Source organism: Monodelphis domestica, chromosome 8 (genome assembly GCF_027887165.1).
Source record: "Monodelphis domestica isolate mMonDom1 chromosome 8, mMonDom1.pri, whole genome shotgun sequence".
In the NCBI taxonomy this organism is placed as follows: Eukaryota; Metazoa; Chordata; class Mammalia; order Didelphimorphia; family Didelphidae; genus Monodelphis; species Monodelphis domestica.
This window is the reverse complement of record NC_077234.1, coordinates 85,557,197-85,574,046: the sequence shown is the minus strand read 5'-3', so window position 1 is coordinate 85,574,046 and position 16,850 is coordinate 85,557,197. Positions and strand designations below refer to the sequence as shown.

Below are 16,850 nucleotides of genomic sequence, written 5' to 3'. Positions count from 1 at the left end.
AGCCAAATCGTAAAGGTGGAGAAGTAAATGGATGATACAGTGTGGTCACATAAATTGGTAAATGAAGTAATGAATGAATAAACAATCTAGCAAACAAACATGAATAAGTAAATAAATAAAATAATAAGGGTTGGAATTTCCTTCTTGCTATGCCTGGGCATATAATGGACCATAATAAGAAGGTGAGATAATGTAACATTTTTTGTTTGCTTTCTCTATCAAAGATAGTGATTTTTCAGAATGAGGAAAGATAGAATAAAACCAATGACAGGAATTGAGACTTCAAATAAGTAAGGAGATGGTACAAGTGTCCTTAGTTGCCCTTGATTTCAAGGCACTTGACCTAATGGAATAATATCACATGCTACATTCCATATAGGATGTGATTGATAAACCACTGTAAGTTGTTTCTTGATGAATTATGTTATACGGGAGAAATGTTACTAGATTCAAGGCAGGCAAATGTGATCCTGATTTTTTAGAAAGAGGAAGAACTATACACTAGGGAGCAAACCATTGATTCCTGGTAAACTTTTATTCTGAATCATCATAGAGATGACTTTTGAGCACTTAGAAAAATGGAGTGATATCATTATGAGAAAGAATAAGTTCATCTATAACAAAAGTCATATTACACTAACTTAATTTCCTCTTTTGACAGGTTTATTAGATTGGTACTATGGATATAATAGACCTCTTTTAGCAAAGTTCCAGATCAAGTATATCATGATGTCTTTTTTAAATTAAAAAATTTATAAATAGTATTTATTTTCAGGTATCCCAGTCCTTCCCCTCCTCACACCATGGAAAGCATCATCAGGCAAAAAAAAAAATGTATGTATAGATTATCCTTCAAGTTTTCATTTTTAGCTCATTCTCTAAAGATGAACCTTCACAAGCTATTCTTCAAATATTAAGTCTGTAGCTGTATATAATGTTTATCATGATATATTTGTGGACATAAATAGATGTTTCTACAGTTAGATCAGTTCAGAGGTGATTAACAGGCTGGCCAAAGGAGGATTACAAAATTTTGACACTTGATAGTATAAAAATTAAATTAGTCTCTAGTAATAGAAATATTATATTTTATGAGGTTTATTAAAGATTATTAGAAATCAAGGAATAGAAAAAAACAAAATAATGAAACCACGTGCCTAGGGCTGATTAGCCCATTCAAAGCTTACTTACTGCATCTTGCAAATGGTCGAGCAGAGAGAGTGTGAGCACAAAAGACGTTGAGGTAGGTGTTACCGCCAGTTTAAATACTAATTGTGATCTCTCCCAGGTGGGGACTCAGGTGAAATTATAGGGAACTCTGGAAAGTACCAAGGACTTCTGGTGATTGAAGTCTAGGGTTCAAATCTCCATTTTACAATAGAACCCCTTCATCTGCTTGAGGGTAGATGGGATTTAGGGGAATGACCTCTGGCCTGAGTCTGAAAATCTGAATCTGAACCTCAGTAACTCTTGTCTTCTAGCTGTAAATCCATTGACAAGTTCTCTGACCTCTTGACACTAAATTGTCCATGGATTCATTGACGGATTCTGCTGCCAATCAACAATATCAACATAGATCAGGAAGGAAAGCCAATTTATTATATGTTTAGAGCTGAGACAAACAAAATCCTGGTGAGCCCCAAGCATCAGTTTTCAGCAATCTCAAACAGATCTTAGGTAGACAGAAGAGGCACAATGAAATTGTACATAAGGCAGAAGGAGAAGATAAAGATTTACATATTAAATAATATATAGCAGGAGAGGAAGTACATGAGGTAAAATTACAAACTGGTCAGTAAACACTGGGGATAAAGATGTTTTCTGCAGACTAACCATTAACATTGGAGCTATTGCTAATTATTTCACTTGCTCATCTTAAGTAAATAGAGGTAAGAAAGCCAAGTCAGAAATTCTGTTATCACTAACGTGTTAATCACCTACACTAATAGTCGAAGCCTCAGCTAAATTCTGCAGACTTCAGTTAGTTATATGACTTTTCTATCTTAAGGAAATGGTGGTATAAAGTCAAGACTGAAAACTTCTCTTATAATACTGTCTATGCCTTGGTTTATTCACCTGTGAAATGGAGATAATAATAATTACATGACCTATTTAACTGGGCTTTTACTTTTTTAAAGGAAAGGAACTTTTAAATTTTAGAAATAAAAAAAATTAAGTCATCATTTTGTCATGTCTCTGTTTTCCAGCTCTAGAATCACAATGAAAATAACTTTGTCATCTGTTCAAAGAATGGATACATCAATCTATTCTTCTAAGGTTCCACTTATTCTTGTCCTCTCTGCTATATGTTTTGTCTATTGGAACGTAAGCCTCTTGAAAGCAAGAATTATCTTACTGTATCTCTACCACCTTACAATGTTTAGTACATAGTGAGAGCTTTTTCAAGCATCAGCACTAAAAGAAAAATTAGTTTATTAAAAGCACATACAAAGCACAAACTTATGGTAGGTGTCACTGAGTCTGGGTGGCTCACACTGGAACCTGAAATTCCCTTTGATTCTTTTAGATCTTTGATCTAGAAAGTCTTTTTTTCCCCCTAAACCCTTACCTTCTGTCTCAGTCCAAGACAGAAGAGTGGTAAGGGCTAAGCAATGGGGGTTAAGTGACTTGCCCAGGGTCACATAGCTGGGAAGTGTTTAAGGCCAGATTTGAACCTAGGACCTCCCATCTCTAGGTCTGGCTCTCATTCCACTGAGCCACCTAGCTGCCCCCTAATCTAGAAAGTCTTAACCTAGCAAGGGACACAAAATTACTACTACTACTACTACTAATAACCTATACCTATAATGCACTCTAAGGTTTATGCAGTGATTTACAATTGGTTCTCAGAACATCCTAATGAGAAATATGGTACAAATATAATTAACTCCATTTTATTTTGTTTTTTCTTTTCATAGTCCTTTCTCATATTCTTTATCTTTTATTTTAATTTTCCAGATTCCATGTAGATAGAACTTTAATAATCACTTTCTCACATTTTATAATCTCTATTCTCTGCTTCCCTTCCTCTTCTCTCCCTTCTTCATCCCTCCCCCTCCATATGGTGGATGCAATATAGATTGTACATGCAATATCATGAAATACATAGTTCCATTCTTTTGTCATGTTGTGAAAGAAGACACACATCACTTATACTAAAGAGAAATTCATGAAGGAATAAAGTGAAGAATGGCATGTTCTGATCTGCATTCAGACTCTGTCAGTTCTTTCTATGATGGCAGATAGCCTTTTTTTTGTTGAGTCCTTTGAGTCTTGGATGATTACCTCCATTTTATAGGTGAAGAAACTGCAATTTAGAAAAGGCAAAAGACTTGTTAAAGATCAGAATCAATAATTACCGAGCATTTTTAAACACTACATATCAATTACTGTGTTAAACTTTGGGGGTAAAAGGAGAAAACTGTTTTGCCCTCAGCTTATATTTTAATGGGGATAACAACATGCAACTAGTAACTAGGTACAGTACTAGTACAGTAACTAGGTACAAATGAGATCCATGCAGAATAGAGAGGAGGTAATCTGAGACTCGGGGTAAAAGTCTAACAGCCGGCAGGGCTGGAAAAGACCTCTTGCAGAAAGGTAGTAGCAGTTGAACTGAATCTCAAAGGAAGGAAGCCAGAAATTCGAGGAGCAAGACTTAGCATCAGATTTCCATGCCCCAAGTCTTTTGCTGCTCCCAGAATACTACACTGCCTCTCAGAATCATGGCAGATTTCTGGAAGATCATCAATTACATGGAATTAGGGTAGGTCTCTCCTTTGGGACCATGTCTCTAAATTAAAGAACCTGGGAAACCTCAGGAGAGTCTCAGGAGAACTTTTTTTTTTTTCCAGTTAAGAGTTGTATGGTTTGATAATTCATGTAAATAGCTCAAATAAAGTATAACTTCTATGGGCACATTTGTGAAGAAGTAACATGGCTGAAGTGGAACTATCTAAAGGTGTCTGTTTCTGCTGAGTTGGATTCTAACACTATTCTTACACCTCATTTACTTAAAAAAAAAAAAACCTATCAACTTTTACCTCCTAGCATAGAATCAATACTGTGTTGCTTCTAAGGCAGAGGAGCACTAAGTGGTAGAGAATTGAAGTTAACTGACTTGCCCAGGGTCACACATAACTATGGGGTGTATAAGGTCACTTTTGAAACTAGAAACTCCCATTTCCAGGCCTGGTGCTCTATCCACTGAGCCACCTAGCTGCCCCCTCCCCATACTTTCTTGATAAAAAGATATGTATATATCAAACTATGTATTATTTATTTCTCTTTATCAGTTCTTTCTCTGGTGGTGAACATACACAATCTAATCTTCTTCTGCTGCGTATAATGTTCTCTTGGTCCACTCTTCAGATTTTCATGTAGATCTTTCCAATTTTTTAATTAACCTGCTCATTATTTCTTAAGCACAGTATTCCATCACAATCATATGTCACAATTGTTCAGCCATTCCCCAACTGGTTGGAACCCCCATAATTTCCATTTCTGTGCCACCACAAAAATAATTATCATACTTCTTTTAGAACATAAAGGTCCTTTTCCTTTCCCCCTAATCATCTTAGGAAACAAACCCAAAACTAGTATTGCTGGGTCACAGGGTAACTTTGGGAGGGAAATTGTGATGATTGGAATATTTTCGTAGACTCCATAGCTCCTAGTAGAGTCATAGATTGTTTATATGATGACAACTGTCTGTAGCAGCATGCCATGCAAGCCCATGAGAGGTGCCAGTATTTCTCCATCATGTAATAGTGAAGGCACCTCCACACATTCTCTATCTTCAGTCTCTTTTGCCAACCTGGTTGCTATTGCTAATGGAAATAATATTTGGCTTACAAATAGCTGCTATACTTGCCCAGAACCATATGCAGATCTACCAGCTAAAGCTTTTGATTTTCTTCTACTAATAACCAGTCTTAATCTTTAGTAGAATGGATCCAGAAAGGCAATTAAGGCATTATATCAGTAACTTCAGTGATTATTAAAAGAGGTAATATTAGTTAGCCAATTAGATTATAAGTTTCTTTAGGGCAGAGAATAAATTTGATTCATTTTTGTAAACATATCCTGCCTCCCATATCTAGCACAGCTCCTTGCACATAGTAGGCACTTCATAATTATTTGTTGGACTAATGAATGAACTGTATTTTTAAAAGTTATTATCTAACAATGGCTTAAGAGATATAAGCAGCAGAACATAGAAATAAAACATTCCCAATTTGCTTCCATTTTTTTAGGAACCTTCACTGAGATAAGAAAAAGGAACAACTTTCTCCTCAATCAATCAAGTCATAAATCCACAAGCATTTATTAAGCAACTAATATGGGCCAAATATGATAGTAGATACTGGGGATACAAAGACATAAGTTAAATAGTCCTTTCCCCTGAAGGGTTTACATTCTATGAAAATCTGAATTCTTAGCTATCACACTGAATTTTCAGAGAGTGCTTGATTCCTTAAGCCCTTGTAAGTGCTTTACATAGATTCTATAATTCACCAAGGTGGCCAGTTACCTGTGTCTTGAAGAAATTAAAATGGTCCCAGAATCCTCTCATTTCCAGGTTCTTAAGGTCAATTGGTCAATGAGGTTAGAAAAGGCCTTGCTCACTTCAGCTGCTTGGAAATACAGATCCAGCTTTGCTGAAGATGGTTGATCTGAAATCAAGAACCATTTTATGGCTTTTTTAAAGATTTGTATTCAGAAAATCCTCAGACCCATCTTTATGAAACTACACATATAGTTCATCAGAGCAAAGAATTAGAAGCATTTTCTTTTCAGTTTCCTAATTATAATTTTCATCTTATAACATTTTAATAACTAACAGGTATCAAGTATGATAGTTAACTTCTTTTATTATTAATATCTTTTTCTTTTTTATTCTTCAGTTAACTAAATTCCTGTGTGGTGGAAACTCATGCCTCTGGGAAGGCTGACTTATTGATAGCATTAATTCTGGAGTTTTGAGTTGTAGTAGAAAAAAGAAAGAAAGGGAAGGAAGGAAAGTAAGGAAAGAAAGAAAAAAAGAAGTATCCTCTTTTCAATTTCCTAATTATAGTCAGTCCCCTGTGGGAAAACATTTCAAGATCTTCCATGGATGGCTGAAACCTTGGGTAAAAGTGAACACTTGCTTGTTAACCTTAGGCTACTGAATCAGCAGCTATGGGTATCCTAACAGCGAAACCAGCACCAATAATCTTATTTTGGGGGCATGATTATAGTAAATAAGGGCTTTCTTAAATAAAGGCATTGTGATAATGCTCAAATGCAATCAGTGAGAACACTAGAGGAAGATTGGAGGTAAATTTCACATGGGAGTATGAATGTGGGGACAAAAGGAGTTGAATCATATATTGGTCTGGAAGACTCCACCATGCTCTAGCTAATAGTTGGTTGGAGGTGTATAAGTGGAAATTTCGTATCCTTTGGACTTCATCTCCCAGAATTCTTCCCTCATCTCAAGAATTCTTTCCCCTTTCTGATTACATGTGCCCTTTACTTTATGGTTTTTAAGCTATGGGTAGCACCTCCCTCGTTCTCTTTTTCATGGGTGAGGCTGGTGAACTCTCTCTGTTTCTCTAGCCTTTTATTTTCCTTTGCTTCAAGTTTTATTATTAATAAATCTAATACTTAGAGTATTGATATTATTTTTTTCAAATTTACAGAGGGCAGATTGAAATTATGAACCATTTTTGTTGTTGTCTGGAAATGTCAAAGTTTTCCAATTTTCCCCCATTTTTCCCCATGACTAACCAAAGGTTACTGAATCAGCAGATACAGGGGCCCAGCTGTATAATTGTTTCCTAATTATAATGCTGGAAGAAAGAATGCTGTACTCTTTCTGGGAATTGGCTATAGCACCAAGATCCAATAAGGATTTAACTTATTGGGGAAGAAAGCAACCATGATCCATATACAGTGGGGCAGAAGAACAGAGCAGAGAAAAAGTGAGTTGGAAGACCTGGACTTTATACACTTTGCAATCTGGGTATCTGAATTGGTGCTGCCTTTTTAAAAAGTAAGTTTCAGAAGGGGCATGCTGAAATCTCTTTGACTTCATCCATTGGGCACCTGCTTTAGGGATGTTTAAAATATTTCTAAATAATAAAGGATTTTGATAAGAACAATATTTAAAGGCAAATTTATATTCTGGCTTTTCAGCCCACTGTTAGTATGCATACAATAGGAAAGGGTCAGGCAAAAGCCCATTTTGATGCAATATCCCCACCCCCACCCCTCTGAAATACAATCAGGGCACGAGATCTTACTCCACAGGTAGAGGTCTAAGGAGGAATTAATTGGAATCACCTGTGCCACAGCCCGTCAGCAAGAAATGGAACCAACCAAGAAATGATTCATTTAAACTCACTGCAAGTCTTTCTGGGAGGAGGAGAGGAGGCAAGACTCCTAGAAGTTGAGGTCTGAGGAGTGTGAGGTGAGTTGGAATTGGAGATTCACTGTTCTAGGCAGTAAGCTAGATAAGCGGTCATGTTCGGAAAGCCCTGCAAAGCCTATTATTCGGATAGTTTTGTGGTTATGAAATATTGGGCATCAGGACAAAGGAAAATAAGGCAGCTCTTTTGACCCAGCCATTTTTTCCGTATTTTCTACCAAGGATTCCTTTGGCATTTGCTTAACTTTTCAAGTGAGGCTTTCTAGTATCATTTTAATCCCACATTGTGCACATCTGCGTACTTCTCTCTTCCTCCCCTTTTCCTCATTTCCCCCTTCTTCTACCTCCTACCAACATTTACTCTCCTTTATCTTTTTCCTTTGAGAATCTCCATCCTACTTCTTTCTTATCTTCTGCCCCTGAGGATTACTTCTGAAGTGTAGGATACATATTGCAAAAGAACCCAGGCATCATTTGGTTTGATTGTCATAGAATGCAATAAAATGGACTTTCTGTGAGGTTGGCCTTTATTGACTAAATCAGATGGTCTGTTTGCTTTCCTAAAATTTGTTTTAGAAAATGCAAGTTTGGTTTTCTGAGCATATAGCTGAGGACAACAGGTTGAAGGGAAAGGAGGGAAAAAGGAAATGATCTTTCTTTCTCCTAGTCTTGCTCACTGTCCTTAACGCTTCCCCTTCTTTCCTGCATGAGCTTTAAGGAGGAACACAAGAGTTCAAGAAAGTACTTCTCCTCGGGGCTCTTTCACTCAAAATCGAAAGTTGAAGAAAACCGAAGAACGAGACTGCTTTTCCTCTCCCTTCCAAAATTTAGCAACATTTTAAAACCTCCCTCAAGTCTTTCATTTTAGGTCCAGACTATTTTCTGTTACTGAATTTAATCATCTCATATTAAGAGTGGTAAGAGGAGCCTCTTTTAATAACTATTTTGAGTTCTCTGTCTTGAAAATCAGTTATACTTAAAAAAGGAAACTGAATACTATGTAATAATTATAGTTACATTTATATAGCACTTTAAGGTTTGCAGCATGCTGTAAATCACAGTCAAGGCCCCATAGAAAAGATAAGAAAATATCACCTCCCACTTTCCTTTGCAGAGTTAGGGAACTATGGGTGTCAGACTTTACTGGAGTGTGGAGTTAATTTTGCTGAACTTCTTTTGTCCTCGCATGTTTGTTTTTTGTTGTAAGGGATAGCTTGCTGGGTAGAGGAGGATGTATTCAAAATGAAAAGCTTAGAAAACCAATCATCCCTGAGCTGAATGAACTAATCAGTTAATACCAGCAACCACTGGGTTGCCTACCAGGTATGCTATTTTTGCCCTATTAAGACTCTAAGTGATATAAAGTCCATCTTAACTGCCAATATAGACTGTAATGCTTTGCTAAATCTGTGTGGTAAGACTATTCAAGATCTAGGGGGAATATAATTCTAGGTGATTAAGCTATCTCTCTAAAGGTAAATCCTACTATTTAACAGACAGTATGTCAGTAGGATGCTAATAATCCTTCCGATATCTCTCAAATGAAAAAAAACTGAGGTAGCCAAGGGATCAATAATTTGCCTGATATCACACACTGAATCAGTAGCAGAGATGGGAACAATATTCAATTATCCAAAAGCTTAGTGTAGTATTGAGCTTCTTTCATTTCTGGATCTTCCTCCCCATTCCTATATTTATACATGCCATTATATGATCCAGGATTCTAATTTTGTTCTTAGCAACTTTGCAAAAAAAAAAAAGTATACATCTGAAGTGTTTTCATGCTACCAGATAGATTTCTATGGTTCATGCCACGAAGCAACCAAGTAGGATTTGCTGAATGGTGTATCATCCAAAAAATTGACTAAGAAGACAAATGGCATGATGAGTCTCAGTTCAAATTGGGAGGATTTTTGGATTGCAATAACATGAGCCAGGAAAATCAACAGATTACGTGTATTCAAAACTTCAAACAAATTGTTACCATAAAAGAAATAAGTGGTAGACAGAACCAAATTTAGTACAACAAATTTTTACAAAGTTCTACAGAGCTTTTAATAGCACACCACTAAAAAATGAAAATATGACTCATGGTGCCAATATAATATTTTTTGATGCTTATAGACAATGTATTTCCTCTAGAAAGCACCACTGTAGTTAATAGTAAGTACAAGCAAGGCCAAGTATTTTTTTTTTTTACAAGCCATTAAATTGAGTAAGGCTGACTGATGCTAACAGCAACTTTTATGCACAGAAATACATTTTTCCTTTCCCTGTTTTAATGGTACAATGATTGCAGAAAAATTCTCTTGGCAAAAATGATTTCAAAACAAGCTTGGTTTTTTTTTTTTTAAGGAACTCAAAACTTAAATTGTGCTGATCTTTTGGGTATCATTTAGATATTATAGCCTATGAAAGTATTATGACATTCACCAAATGTTGTAGAACAGACTTGGATACTCCCAATAATTTAAAACAAGTCAGGATAAACAGCTCAGAATGGTATTCTACCCTAGTGAAGGCTGAACTTTAAATATTTCTGAAACTGATAGTTCCTCAGACCATTTTGAGGGGACATTCTTCTCCCTAAATACCCAAGATCAAAACTTCAAAGAATATGAAAGATTTTTTTGTTTAATAAAGCCTAGTTTTATGAGAAGTTTTTCTTATAAAAATATCAATTGAATTTTAACTTCATCTTAAAAATTCATCAGTACTCTCAAGATATTTAAGGTGAAACAGAGTGAGCTCAAATTAAGGTAGCAACAGGATCAGGAATATCGAATTCTAATCTTGACTTTGTCCAAGAGACCCCAAACAAATAATTGGGTGTCCTTGTGCCCTTGTTTACTATCAAGTAGAGATCTGATCTAAACTCCCTTTGAAATTACAGGAATGTTCTTTAGAACCTTTACTCATAATTGGCTTGAAATCTACAAGTGTTTAACGATTGCTATTATTACTCATACATGATACATTTCATCAAGTAGTAACAGTTTTGAAAAGAGCTCCTTAGATAAAAACAACATAAGGACTGACAACCCCCCCACCCCCACTATTCTAGATAATCAATCTCTCTAAGATAAGAGACTATTTACTTCCTGGAGACAGAAAAGATAACCATAAGAGGGTAAGATACACAAGTATTCTTCAGCTAATTCTACAGCTTAGACCACTGTACTTCAAAAGGAAAGAAATAATGACAAAGAAGAATGGTCAAAGTAATTTCTCAGAAAGTAGTCCTGAGTCATACTTAATGCTGATGATGATACTTTATGTCTTTCATCTTCAAAGCATTTATGATTTGGAAGTATTAATTCCTCCTTCAACAAATTTATAAAGAAAGCAAACCTTTTACATGTGCATTTGATCCCATTGATGCCTCCTTTCTTCAGTAGATGACAACCTCAGTAGTATTTCCCCCCTCTCTCCTTCCCTTCTCCCTTTCTTACTCTCTATTTTCTTTCCCTATTGTATCAAAATGCCCACCTCCCCATCCTAAAAAAAATAAATCTTCACGAGATCTTGACTCCCTCAAGATATGGTCCTATATCTCTTCTATATTCTTAGCTAAACTCCTTGAAAAAGCTATATTCACTGCCTCCACATCTTATTGCCCATTCCTCAGTCCTTTTCAATCTCATAACTGAAATCTCTCTCTCCAAAGTTACCACTGATCTCTTCATTGCTAAATCTAATGGTTTTTCCTAAATCCTCATGCTTCCTAATATGTTGGCTGAATTTGACATTGTTAATCACTCTTTTTCCTGCATATTCTCCTTTTTTTGACATTGCACTCTTCTTTTTCGACTTGTTCTGTCTCCTTTGCTGCTTCATCATCTATATCAAGCTTCTTAATTGTCAGTCCAATTAAAGCCCAAAAGTAATTTCCTTCTAGACTTTTGGTAACTGTATCAGCTCCTAATGGTTAGTTATATTCATGCCAATGACTCTCAAATATGTATATCTCTATGATCTCTATATCTAGCTCCTGTGGATATTTCAGCCCTATATCACCAATCACCTACTGAGCATTGAAAATGAGATTCCCAGAGAAAACTTAAAAACTGAACTCATTACTGTCTCCTCTCCTTGCCCCCACCAACCCCCCCCTTCTTCCAGACTTCCATATTTCTGTCAAAAGTACCACAATCTTGCCAATTTCTAGGTTTATATCTTCAGTGTTATCCTCTACAATATGACTTCTTTTCTCCACTCATAGCTACCACCTTAGTTCAGACTTGATCACCTTCATCTAGATTATTACACAGTATCCTGATCATCTCTCTGCTATCTGCCACCACTCCAGTCTATTCTATACACTGTTGCCAAAATAATTTTCATTAAATACAAATATGACTCCATTATTCCTTTTAGTGAATCAACTCTAGGGACTCATTATTGCCTCTATGATAAAAGAAAATTTTTTTGCTTACCTTTTAAACACCTTCACAATCTAGTCTCAACCTATCTTTTCTGCCTCACTGGATGTTATTCCACCTTGTAGATTTTGCATTCTACCCAAACTAACCGTCTTTCTATTCCTCACCCATGGCATTTCATCTCTTGTCTTCATGCCTTTGTGTTAGACATCTCACATGCCCAGAATGCCTTTCTTCTTTACCTCTGCCTCAGTGCCTCCCTCTCTTCAAGGCACAGCTCAAACAGTATCCCCTGGGTGAAGTATTTCCTATTCCCTACTCCTCTTATTAGTGTCCTCTCTCCCAAACAACAATATATTTTACTATGAATATTTTTAAAATTCATTTTATATTACATTGTGTATAGCTATAATTATTCTTATGTATTTCACTTATCAATAAAACATTTATTAAACACTTACTTTGTTCTAAGCACTATTCTAAAGCTCCAATACAAAGAAAAAACAAACAGTCCCCTTAAGGAGTTAATAGCCTTAATGTGAGAGATATCATAAAAATCACAATATTGCATAAATCAGAATATACTATTAATCTAGAGCAATGGATGGTGACCTTATAGGGTATGACACTTTCCTAGGAGAGAAGGAAAGATAAGGAGAGAAACAAACAGAAAATATTCCAGGCATGGAGAATATCCAGGGAACAGGCACAGAAATGGGATAATCAATGTCATGTCCAAGGAACCAGAAATAGGATAGTATGGTTGAATTGTATGGTGAATGGAAGGGAGCATAATTTAAGAAGATTGAAAGGATCTATTTTGTGTAGAACTTTAAATGCCAAATAAAAGGCTTTATATTTGATCCTGGAGGTAACAGGGAGTCACTGAAACTTATTGAACAGGGACTGACATGCTTAAAAACTATGCTTTAGGAAAGCTAAAGTCAGCTGAGTAAAGGATGGATTGGATTGGAGAAGGAGTTGAGGCAGAGAATCCAATTGGAAAGCTATTGTAATAGTCTAGGAAATATGTGATGAGGGCTTAGACTAGGGTGATGGATATGTGATTAGAAATTAGGGGTTGTATGTGAGAGCTGCTATGGAGAAACATGACAAGACATGATAATCGGATGAATATGTAGGGTGAACAAGTGAAAGGAGTCAAAGTGGCAGAGAGGTTATCTGGGTGATCCTCAGTAATAATAGGAAAGTTTACAAGAGGGGGAGATTTAGGGAAAAGATAAAGAATTATTTTCTAGATATGCTGAATTTGAGATGGCTGTGGGATTGGTAATGCAAGACAATAGGTCAGGAGAGAAACTAGAGTCTGATGAGTCTGGGTAACATCTGCCTAGAGATGTTAGTTGAACCAATGGGAGGTGAAAAGATCACCTGATGATCAACGATTAAAAAGAGAAAAGGAGAGGAGGACCAAGACAAAGCCTTGGGAAAACCCCATAATTATATAACTTATTTTGGGTTACACAGAGAATCCCAGCTAAGAAAGATTACCTGAGCTCAAGAGTCATAGATCTTTACCCTTTACCTATAACATAGCTTCTTATTAGGATGACTTCTAACGGGCTTTTTAAAATCAGCCATTGATCACTCAAGACCATAAACTCTTACTGTTCTCCAGGGGAGTTTTACCTGTTTGTACTTGGACAGACAAGGAATCCTTCAGTTTCATTATGAGCTGTTGTAGTTCTTCCTCTCTCTCTTCTGAATGCATCTCCTTGGTGTTGAATGGCATGTCTCTTTCAACAGATGCTGCTGATGGACCCCCCATTTCCTTTAGAGGGTTTGGGGTGTCATCATCTGATGATTCCCTCTGAACATTTGATAAAGGAAGAAGACTTTCTTCTGGCTTCTCTTGAAGGAGAGCATTAGTGCTCTTCAAAGGAATTTTCTGCAAAAGAGCTTCTGGGGATAGTAACTTCAACATGCTAGGCATTGCTTCAACCTGAGAGTCATGACTCCCTTCAACTATAGAAGGAAAAGTAAGAGCCTGCCGTTTTTGACATTCAGTAGCAGTGTTCATGACTGGCAACAAATCTCTTCCATCCCCAAGCCTTTTGGAGGAGGAGGGCTCATTCTTGGAGGCCATGTTTTCAGGACAAGATGGTAGAGGGTAAAATGCTTGCAATACTACCTAAGTAAAGAAATGACAATTTTTCTCATTTGACTCTCACCAAATAATCTAATTTTCAATGTTTTCCTCATACGTGACTTCTAGTCTATTGTCATGATATTTTTTACATTTGTAATTTCTGTGTTAGCTTAGAACTTTTTACCTAAAGGGTTGGAATAGCTCAGATTCCAAATCAAAGTCATTAGAAAGCCTGCAGGGAAATATAAGTATAAAAGAGCATAATGAGTTAATTTAATCTTAAATACCTTTATCATATAGACTCAATTTTAAGTGATAGTTATTGGAATAGAGTTGTTTTCAAGCTATATTTGTTATATCCAACCTTCCATGGTTTCTCTGGTGGTTGAAGGAGAATATTACAAAGTAGGAAAATGAATATTTATTTAAAACCTTGAGTTTCCCACGTCAAAATGATAAGGGGTTATGGTTAGACAGAAATTTATCTGGAAAAAAGATCTGGAGGTGTTAGTGGAATGATTAAGATAGAAAAATCGCAGAAGATTAATCCGAGTTAACACTACATAACTGCTGAAATAGTCAATGACATCTTGGGTTACATTAAGGGAAAAGTGACTTCTAGGAACAGGGAGATACAGTAGTCCTGCTATTCTGGTCAGAGTACATTTGGAATATTCAGTTCTGGCTACCATGTATAAGAAAGACACTGATAGGCCAGAGAGCATTTAGAGGAGGGATCTTATGAGGCAGGGTCTTGAATCACTTCCATATGAGGATTAGATGAAGAAACTAGGGTTGTTTCTCCAGGAAAGAGAAGGCTTGGGGTCAGGTTGGACAATAATCATTTTCAAATATTTGAAATACTGTTTTGTGGAAAAGGGAATAGACTTGTTTTGTTTAACCCTAGAGGGAATAACATCTGAATGTAAGAGGAAGCAATAAAGCAAATATAACCTTGGAGTCAAATACTTTCTAGCAACTACAGCTGTCTAAAAGCAGAATGGACTGCCCTGGCAAGGAGGTCTTCAAGAAAAAACTGGATGACCACTTGCTGTGTATGTAGTAATGGGGACTTGTTTTGGGCATGGGTTGGATGAAATGTCATTCTATGATCTGGTCTGCATTGTACTTTTTTAGTGATACTAATTCAGTGTTTTTAAAATCAGTTTTTTGCAACTGCCTATTCAGGAAAGGAACATTTTGCCCATTCTAAAATCCCCTTCAAACATCACAAATACATAACCTAAGAAGACAGACTTCTAGCACCCACACTTTGTTTATCCTACCAGAAGAGAAAGGAGCCTATGCAGTTCCCCTTGCCCCAGCTACTCCTTGCTTCCCTAATGGAAAATTTTACCTGTGTTTCCTCTTTTCTCTACACTGCTTGTTGGTGAGAAAAGGCCTATTCTAGAGAAGGGGAGGTAGAGAAATATCTGGTGGAGACAGCTTGATTTGAGTTTAGTCATGAAGGCAGAAGACTGGAGCCATTCCATAGATAGAGAGGTATGGTCTAGACTTTATACATGATAAATGCCATGTACATTCGTGATACCTGAATGTCCTGTAGCTTGGTCTACAAAAGTTTCTTGGTTGATTGCCATTTATGAATTTTTTCCTCCAAGCTACAATTTATTTGTTCTTGGGAACTACATATGACATGTACGTTGTTTGCAGTTGTTGAGCTGTGTTCTTTACCTGCAAAGAAAGATGTTTGAGCAGGGCTGCACAGTGAAAGACTAGTGAACCATATATAGGGCTCATTGTAAAGACTGAAAAAGGAAGCATACCAGTGGGGACTCATGAGTATTAATCCTGAGTAGATGTGGTCTCAAAGAGTACTTTGAACCTAGTTATTTAGATTCCCCACTGAGTGAGGATTTTTGCATTTTTTGTTTAGTTTGCAAATCCCAATGCCAACTATATAATGAATCTTCCCTTCCTTGAACTGGGCTGTTAACATAGAAAATATTTTGCTGAATCTATTTCTCTGGTATGAAATGCAACAATTGTGAAATTTCAAAACCTTAAATTGCTTATAAGGGAAGGAATATTTATATAGCACCTACTATGTATCAGTCACTGTGCTAAACTCTATTAATAGACATTATCTCACTTGATCCTCACAATCCCTGCAATGTAGGTGCTGTTATTATCCCCATTTTACAGTTGTAAAAAATGAGGCAAACAGAGTTTAAGTGACTTGCCAAGAGTAATACAACTATTAAGTGAATTTGGAATTTGGGTCTTCCTGACTCCAGAGCATCTAGGTGGTACAATGGATAGAGCATCAGTACTGGAGTTAGAAAAATAATCTTCCTGAGTTAAAAAATCTGGCCTCAGAAAAACACAAATCATGTAACCATGGAAATTTTTTCTTAAATAAAATTAAAAAAAATTCTAATGGGTCTGTATGGCCCTTTCTTTGATGGCTCATTGTTCTTTAGAGTTATCTTAATTTCTGGATCTTGATGAGGAACATGAGTATTAACCTGATAGCACAAAGATGTATGTCCTGAAGTAATCCTTCATAGTTGCATAGTGTTCAATCAGATTAACTTCTTTTGGAGAGAATGGGAATTTTATCTACAGGAGGAGTGGAAAAAGAAACTCAAATGAAGAATAGTTTCCCTAGAACAATTTTAGAAGGAATATCCTATATACCCTATAATCACATGAGTAGACTCATTGACTTGGAATGGATCTTAACTTCAACTCATTTAATTCATTCCCTTATATTACAGATGGGGAAACTGAAGCTCACAGACTTCAAATGACCTCCCCTTTGTTGACTTGTCTTACACTGATCACAAAAATGCTTCCTAATAGCAAATTGAACACTAGTGGAGGAAGTCCATTCTGTTTAAGTCCCTTAGGAATTATTTATAAGAGAATCAATACATTTATGAGAATGCCTTTCAAGAAGTAAACTGAGGTATTCAGAATATTT

At 36.3% G+C, this 16,850-nt stretch overlaps 1 long non-coding RNA gene across 1 annotated transcript; it reads right to left on the bottom strand.

The window, feature by feature from the left end:
- Positions 1–1,585: 1,585 nt before the first annotated feature.
- On the bottom strand, positions 1,586–15,554 carry LOC130455783 (uncharacterized). The gene is made up of 4 exons (XR_008913892.1): positions 15,456–15,554; positions 13,444–13,945; positions 5,534–5,675; positions 1,586–3,307 (listed from the first exon to the last, which is right to left on the bottom strand). It is a non-coding gene; the product is annotated as an uncharacterized LOC130455783 (long non-coding RNA).
- Positions 15,555–16,850: the final 1,296 nt, after the last annotated feature.